Here is an 8,571-nt window from a genome sequence, read left to right on the forward strand (position 1 = left end):
AGACGAGAGGAAGAGATGAGGAGAAGATACAAGAGGAAAAGACGTTAGGAAGAAACGAGAACAAGAGACGAGAGCAAGAGATGAAAGGGGGAGACGTGAGGGAGAGACGAGAGGAAGAGATGAGGGGGAGACGAGAGGAAGAGGCGAGAGGAAGAGATGAGGTGGAGACGAGAGGAAGAGATGAGGGGGAGACGAGAGGAAGAGGCGAGAGGAAGAGATGAGGTGGAGACGAGAGGAAGAGATGAGAGGAAGAGACGAGAACAAGAGATGAGAGCAAGACGAGAGGAAGAGACGAGAGGAAGAGATGAGAGGGGGAGACGAGAGGAAGAGACGAGAACAAGAGATGAGAGCAAGACAAGAGGAAGAGATGAGAGGGGGAGACGAGAGCAAGAGACGAGAGGAAGAGACGAGAGGGAGAGATGAGAGGAAGAGATGAGGGGGAGAAGAGAGGAAGAGATGAGAGGAGAGATGAGGGGGAGATGAGAGGAAGAGATGAAAGGGTGAGACGAGAAGAAGAGATGAGAGGAAGAGAGGGGAGGAAGAGATGAGAGGGTGAGATGACAGGAAGAGACGAGAGGAAGAGATGAGAGGGGGAGATGTGAGGGAGAGACGAGAGGAAGAGATGAGAGGAAGAGATGAAGTGGTGAGACGAGAAGAAGAGATGAGAGGAAGAGACGAGAGGGAGAGTTGAGAGGAGGAGATGAGAGGGAGAGACGACAGGAAGAGATGAGAGGGGGAGACGAGAGGAATAGACGAGAACAAGAGATGAGAGCAAGACGAGAGGAAGAGATGAGAGGGGGAGACGAGAGCAAGAGACGAGAGGACGAGATGAGTGGAAGAGACGAGAGGAAGAGACGAGAGGAAGAGATGAGAGGGGGAGACGAGAGGAAGAGACGAGAGGAAGAGATGAGAGAGAGACGAGAAGAAGAAATGAGAGGAAGAGACGAGAGGAAGAGATGAGAGTGGGAGATTAGGGGGATACGAGAGGAAGAGATGGGAGGATGAGACGAGAAGAAGAGACGAGAGGAAGAGATGAGGGTGAGACGGGAGGAAGAAATGAGAGAAAGAGATGAGGGGAGACGAGAGGAAGAGATGAGAGGAAGAGACGAGAAGAAGAGACGAGAGGAAGAGACGAGAGGAAGAGGTGACAGGAAGAGATGAGAAGGAGGGACGACAGGAAGAGACGAGAGGAAGAGATGAGGGGAGATGAGAGGAAGAGACGATGGGGAGACGAGAGGAAGAGATGAGAGGAAGAGACGAGAGGAAGAGGTGAGAGGAAGAGACAACAGGGAGAGACGAGAGGAAGAGATGAGGAGAAGATACAAGAGGAAAAGACGTTAGGAAGAAACGAGAACAAGAGACGAGAGCAAGAGATGAAAGGGGGAGACGTGAGGGAGAGACGAGAGGAAGAGATGAGGGGGAGACGAGAGGAAGAGGCGAGAGGAAGAGATGAGGTGGAGACGAGAGGAAGAGATGAGGGGGAGACGAGAGGAAGAGGCGAGAGGAAGAGATGAGGTGGAGACGAGAGGAAGAGATGAGAGGAAGAGACGAGAACAAGAGATGAGAGCAAGACGAGAGGAAGAGACGAGAGGAAGAGATGAGAGGGGGAGACGAGAGGAAGAGACGAGAACAAGAGATGAGAGCAAGACAAGAGGAAGAGATGAGAGGGGGAGACGAGAGCAAGAGACGAGAGGAAGAGACGAGAGGGGGAGACGTGAGGGAGAGATGAGAGGAAGAGATGAGGGGGAGACGAGAGGAAGAGATGAGAGGAGAGATGAGGGGGAGATGAGAGGAAGAGATGAAAGGGTGAGACGAGAAGAAGAGATGAGAGGAAGAGAGGGGAGGAAGAGATGAGAGGGTGAGATGACAGGAAGAGACGAGAGGAAGCGATGAGAGGGGGAGACGTGAGGGAGAGACGAGAGGAAGAGATGAGAGGAAGAGATGAAGTGGTGAGACGAGAAGAAGAGATGAGAGGAAGAGACGAGAGGGAGAGTTGAGAGGAGGAGATGAGAGGGAGATACGACAGGAAGAGACGAGAGGCAGAGATGAGGGGAAGAGACATCAGGAAGAGACGAGAGGAAGAGATGAGAGGGGGAGACGAGAGGAAGTGATGAGGGGGAGACGAGAGGAAGATTTGAGAGGCGGTAACGAGAGCAAGAGAAGAGATGAAGAGACAAGAGGAAGAGATGAGAGGGGGTGACGAGAGGAAGAGACGAGCTGAAGAGATTTGTGGGAGATGGGAGGAAGAAATGAGGGGGAGACGAGAGGGAGAGACGAGAGGGTGAGATGAGAGGAAGAGACGAGTGGAAGAGATGAGAGGGAGATGAGAGGAAGAGACGAGAGGAAGAGATGAGGGGAGACGAGAGGAAGAGAGGAGAGGAAGAGATGAGAGTAAGAAGTGAGAGGAAGAGACGAGAGGAAGAGATTCAAGAGGAAGAGATGAGGGGAGATGAGAGGAAGAGAAGAGAGGAGACGAGAGCAAGACGAGAGGAAGAGACAAGAGGAAGAGATGAGAGGGGGAGACGAGAAGAAGAGATGAGAGGAATAGACGAGAGGGATACGAGAGGAAGTGACGAGAGGAACCGATGAGGGGGAGACGAGAGGAAGACATGACAGGGTGAGACGAGAAGAAGTGATGAGAGGAAGAGACGAGAGGAAGAGATGAGAGGGAGATACGACAGGAAGAGACGAGAGGCAGAGATGAGGGGAAGAGACATCAGGAAGAGACGAGAGGAAGAGATGAGAGGGGAGACGAGAGGAAGTGATGAGGGGGAGACGAGAGGAAGATTTGAGAGGCGGTAACGAGAGCAAGAGAAGAGATGAAGAGACAAGAGGAAGAGATGAGAGGGGGTGACGAGAGGAAGAGACGAGCTGAAGAGATTTGTGGGAGATGGGAGGAAGAAATGAGGGGGAGACGAGAGGGAGAGACGAGAGGGTGAGACTAGAAGAAGAGATGAGAGGAAGAGACGAGTGGAAGAGATGAGAGGGAGATGAGAGGAAGAGACGAGAGGAAGAGATGAGGGGAGACGAGAGGAAGAGAGGAGAGGAAGAGATGAGAACAAGAGATGAGAGCAAGACGAGAGGAGGAGATGAGAGGGAGAGACGACAGGAAGAGACGAGAGGAAGAGACGAGAGGAAGAGACGAGAACAAGAGATGAGAGCAAGACGAGAGTAAGATTTGAGAGAGGGTAACGAGAGCAAGAGAAGAGATGAAGAGACAAGAGGAAGAAATGAGGGGGAGACGAGAGGAAGAGACGAGAGGGTGAGACTAGAAGAAGAGATGAGAGGAAGAGACGAGTGGAAGCGATGAGAGGGAGATGAGAGGAAGAGACGAGAGGAAGAGATGAGGGGAGTCGAGAGGAAGAGACGAGAGGAAGAGATAAGGGGGAGACGGGGGGAAGAGTTGATAGGAAGAGACGAGAAGAAGAGATGAGTGGAAGAGACGAGAAGAAGAGATGAGGGGGAGATGAGAGGAAGAGATGAAAGGGTGAGACAAGAAGAAGAGATGAGAGGAAGAGACGAGAGGAAGAGTTGAGAGGAGGAGATGAGAGGCTGAGACGACAGGAAGCGTCGAGAGGAAGAGATGAGAGGGGGAGACGTGAGGGAAAGACAAGAGGAAGAGACGAGAGGAAGAGATGAGAGGGGGAGATGTGAGGGAGAGACGAGATGAAGAGATGAGGGGGAGATGAGAGGAAGAGATGAGAGGAAGAGATGAGGGGGAGACGAGAGGAAGAGATGAAAGGGTGAGACGAGAAGAAGAGATGAGTGGAAGAGACGAGTGGAAGAGTTGAGAGGAGGAGATGAGAGGGAGAGACGACAGGAAGAGACGAGAGGAAAATACGAGAACAAGAGATGAGAGCAAGACGAGAGGAAGATTTGAGAGACGGTAACGAGAGCAAGAGAAGAGATGAAGAGACAAGAGGAAGAGATGAGAAGGGGTGACGAGAGGAAGAGACGAGCTGAAGAGATTAGTGGGAGATGGGATGAAGAAATGAGGGGGAGACGAGAGGAAGAGACGACAGGAAGAGACGAGAGGAAGAGATGAGAGGGGGAGACGAGAGGAAGAGACGAGAGGAAGAGACGAGAACAAGAGATGAGAGCAAGACGAGAGGAAGAGATGAGAGGGGGAGACGACAGGAAGAGACGAGAGGAAGAGATGAGAGGGGGAGACGAGAGGAAGAGATGAGAGGAAGAGATGAGAAAAAGAGAAGAGAGGAAGAGACGAGAGGAAGAGACGAGTGGAAGAGACGAGAACAAGAGATGAGAGCAAGACGAGAGGAAGAGATGAGAGGGGAAGACGAGAGCAAGAGATGAGAGGAAGAGAAGAGAGGAAGAGATGAGAGGGCGAGACGAGAGCAAGAGAAGAGAGCAAGAGACGAGAGGAAGAGACGAAAGGAAGGGATGAGAGTGAGACGAGAGGAAGAAATGAGAGGGTGAGACGAGAAGAAGAGATGAGAGGATGAGACGAGAAGAAGAGATGAGAGGAAGAGATGAGAGGAAGAGTTGAGAGGAGGAGATGAGAGGGAGAGACGACAGGAAGAGACGAGAGGAAGAGACGAGAGGGGGAGATGAGAGCAAGAGACTAGAGGAAGAGACGAGAGGAAGAGATGAGACGGGGAGACGAGGGGAAGAGACGAGAGGAAGAGACGAGAACAAGAGATGAGAGCAAGACGAGAGGAAGATTTGAGAGGCGGTAATGAGTGCAAGAGAAGAGATGAAGAGACAAGAGGAAGAGATGAGAGGGGGTGACGAGAGGAAGAGACGAGCTGAAGAGATTAGTGGGAGATGGGAGGAAGAAATGAGGGGGAGACGAGAGGAAGAGACGAGAGGGTGAGACTAGAAGAAGAGATGAGAGGAAGAGACGAGTGGAAGAGATGAGAGGGAGATGAGAGGAAGAGACGAGAGGAAGAGATGAGGGGAGACGAGAGGAAGAGAAGAGAGGAAGAGATGAGAACAAGAGATGAGAGCAAGACGAGAGGAGGAGATGAGAGGGAGAGACGACAGGAAGAGACGAGAGGAAGAGACGAGAGGAAGAGACGAGAACAAGAGATGAGAGCAAGACGAGAGTAAGATTTGAGAGGCGGTAACGAGAGCAAGAGAAGAGATGAAGAGACAAGAGGAAGAAATGAGGGGGAGACGAGAGGAAGAGACGAGAGGGTGAGACTAGAATAAGAGATGAGAGGAAGAGACGAGTGGAAGAGATGAGAGGGAGATGAGAGGAAGAGACGAGAGGAAGAGACGAGAGGAAGAGACGAGAACAAGAGATGAGAGCAAGACGAGAGGAGGAGAGGAGAGGGAGAGACGAGAGGAAGAGACGAGAGGAAGAGACGAGAGGAAGAGACGAGAACAAGAGATGAGAGCAAGACGAGAGGAAGAGATGAGAGGGGGAGACGAGATCAAGAGACGAGAGGAAGAGACGAGAGGAAGAGATGAGAGGGGGAGATGAGAGCAAGAGATGAGAGGAAGAGATGAGAGGAAGAGACGAGAACAAGAGATGAGAGCAAGACGAGAGTAAGATTTGAGAGGCGGTAACGAGAGCAAGAGAAGAGATGAAGGGACAAGAGGAAGAAATGAGGGGGAGACGAGAGGAAGAGACGAGAGGGTGAGACTAGAAGAAGAGATGAGAGGAAGAGACGAGTGGAAGAGATGAGAGGGAGATGAGAGGAAGAGACGAGAGGAAGAGATGAGGGGAGACGAGAGGAAGAGACGAGAGGAAGAGATAAGGGGGAGACGGGGGGAAGAGTTGATAGGAAGAGACGAGAAGAAGAGATGAGTGGAAGAGACGAGAAGAAGAGATGAGGGGGAGATGAGAGGAAGAGATGAAAGGGTGAGACAAGAAGAAGAGATGAGAGGAAGAGACGAGAGGAAGAGTTGAGAGGGGGAGACGTGAGGGAAAGACAAGAGGAAGAGACGAGAGGAAGAGATGAGAGGGGGAGATGTGAGGGAGAGACGAGATGAAGAGATGAGGGGGAGATGAGAGGAAGAGATGAGAGGAAGAGATGAAGGGGAGACGAGAGGAAGAGATGAAAGGGTGAGACGAGAAGAAGAGATGAGTGGAAGAGACGAGTGGAAGAGTTGAGAGGAGGAGATGAGAGGGAGAGACGACAGGAAGAGACGAGAGGAAAATACGAGAACAAGAGATGAGAGCAAGACGAGAGGAAGATTTGAGAGACGGTAACGAGAGCAAGAGAAGAGATGAAGAGACAAGAGGAAGAGATGAGAAGGGGTGACGAGAGGAAGAGACGAGCTGAAGAGATTAGTGGGAGATGGGAGGAAGAAATGAGGGGGAGACGAGAGGAAGAGACGACAGGAAGAGACGAGAGGAAGAGAAGAGAGGGGGAGACGAGAGGAAGAGACGAGAGGAAGAGACGAGAGGAAGAGACGAGAACAAGAGATGAGAGCAAGACGAGAGGAAGAGATGAGAGGGGGAGACGACAGGAAGAGACGAGAGGAAGAGATGAGAGGGGGAGACGAGACGAAGAGATGAGAGGAAGAGATGAGAAAAAGAGAAGAGAGGAAGAGACGAGAGGAAGAGACGAGTGGAGGAGACGAGAACAAGAGATGAGAGCAAGATGAGAGGAAGAGATTAGAGGGGGAGACGAGAGCAAGAGATGAGAGGAAGAGAAGAGAGGAAGAGATGAGAGGGGGAGACGAGAGCAAGACAGGAGAGCAAGAGACGAGAGGAAGAGACGAAAGGAAGGGATGAGAGTGAGACGAGAGGAAGAAATGAGAGGGTGAGACGAGAAGAAGAGATGAGAGGAAGAGATGAGAGGAAGAGTTGAGAGGAGGAGATGAGAGGGAGAGACGACAGGAAGAGACGAGAGGAAGAGACGAGAACAAGAGATGAGAGCAAGACGAGAGGAAGAGATGAGAGGGGGAGACGAGATCAAGAGCCGAGAGGAAGAGACGAGAGGAAGAGATGAGAGGGGGAGAGGAGAGCAAGAGACTAGAGGAAGAGATGAGAGGAAGAGATGAGACGGGGAGACGAGGGGAAGAGACGAGAGGAAGAGATGAGAGGGAGACGAGAGGAAGAGACGAGAGGAAGGGATGAGAGTGAGACGAGGGGAAGAAATGAGAGGGTGAGACGAGAAGAAGAGATGAGAGGATGAGACGAGAAGTGTCGAGAGGAAGAGACGAGAGGAAGAGACGAGAACAAGAGATGAGAGCAAGACGAGAGGAAGAGATGAGAGGGGGAGACGAGATCAAGAGACGAGAAGAAGAGACGAGAGGAAGAGATGAGACAGGGAGATGAGAGCAAGAGACTAGAGGAAGAGACGAGAGGAAGAGATGAGACGGGGAGACGAGGGGAAGAGACGAGAGGAAGAGATGAGAGGGAGACGAGAGGAAGAGATGAGAGGGTGAGACGAGAAGAAGAGATGAGAGGAAGAGATGAGAGGAAGAGTTGAGAGGGGGAGACGTGAGGGAAAGACAAGAGGAAGAGACGAGAGGAAGAGATGAGAGGGGGAGATGTGAGGGAGAGACGAGATGAAGAGATGAGGGGGAGATGAGAGGAAGAGATGAGAGGAAGAGATGAGGGGGAGACGAGAGGAAGAGATGAAAGGGTGAGACGAGAAGAAGAGATGAGTGGAAGAGACGAGTGGAAGAGTTGAGAGGAGGAGATGAGAGGGAGAGACGACAGGAAGAGACGAGAGGAAAATACGAGAACAAGAGATGAGAGCAAGACGAGAGGAAGATTTGAGAGACGGTAACGAGAGCAAGAGAAGAGATGAAGAGACAAGAGGAAGAGATGAGAAGGGGTGACGAGAGGAAGAGACGAGCTGAAGAGATTAGTGGGAGATGGGAGGAAGAAATGAGGGTGAGACGAGAGGAAGAGACGACAGGAAGAGACGAGAGGAAGAGAAGAGAGGGGGAGACGAGAGGAAGAGACGAGAGGAAGAGACGAGAGGAAGAGACGAGAACAAGAGATGAGAGCAAGACGAGAGGAAGAGATGAGAGGGGGAGACGACAGGAAGAGACGAGAGGAAGAGATGAGAGGGGGAGACGAGACGAAGAGATGAGAGGAAGAGATGAGAAAAAGAGAAGAGAGGAAGAGACGAGAGGAAGAGACGAGTGGAGGAGACGAGAACAAGATATGAGAGCAAGATGAGAGGAAGAGATTAGAGGGGGAGACGAGAGCAAGAGATGAGAGGAAGAGAAGAGAGGAAGAGATGAGAGGGGGAGACGAGAGCAAGACAGGAGAGCAAGAGACGAGAGGAAGAGACGAAAGGAAGGGATGAGAGTGAGACGAGAGGAAGAAATGAGAGGGTGAGACGAGAAGAAGAGATGAGAGGAAGAGATGAGAGGAAGAGTTGAGAGGAGGAGATGAGAGGGAGAGACGACAGGAAGAGACGAGAGGAAGAGACGAGAACAAGAGATGAGAGCAAGACGAGAGGAAGAGATGAGAGGGGGAGACGAGATCAAGAGCCGAGAGGAAGAGACGAGAGGAAGAGATGAGAGGGGGAGAGGAGAGCAAGAGACTAGAGGAAGAGATGAGAGGAAGAGATGAGACGGGGAGACGAGGGGAAGAGACGAGAGGAAGAGATGAGAGGGAGACGAGAGGAAGAGACGAGA

This window comes from Lampris incognitus, chromosome 1 (assembly GCF_029633865.1).
Source record: "Lampris incognitus isolate fLamInc1 chromosome 1, fLamInc1.hap2, whole genome shotgun sequence".
NCBI lineage: Eukaryota > Metazoa > Chordata > Actinopteri > Lampriformes > Lampridae > Lampris > Lampris incognitus.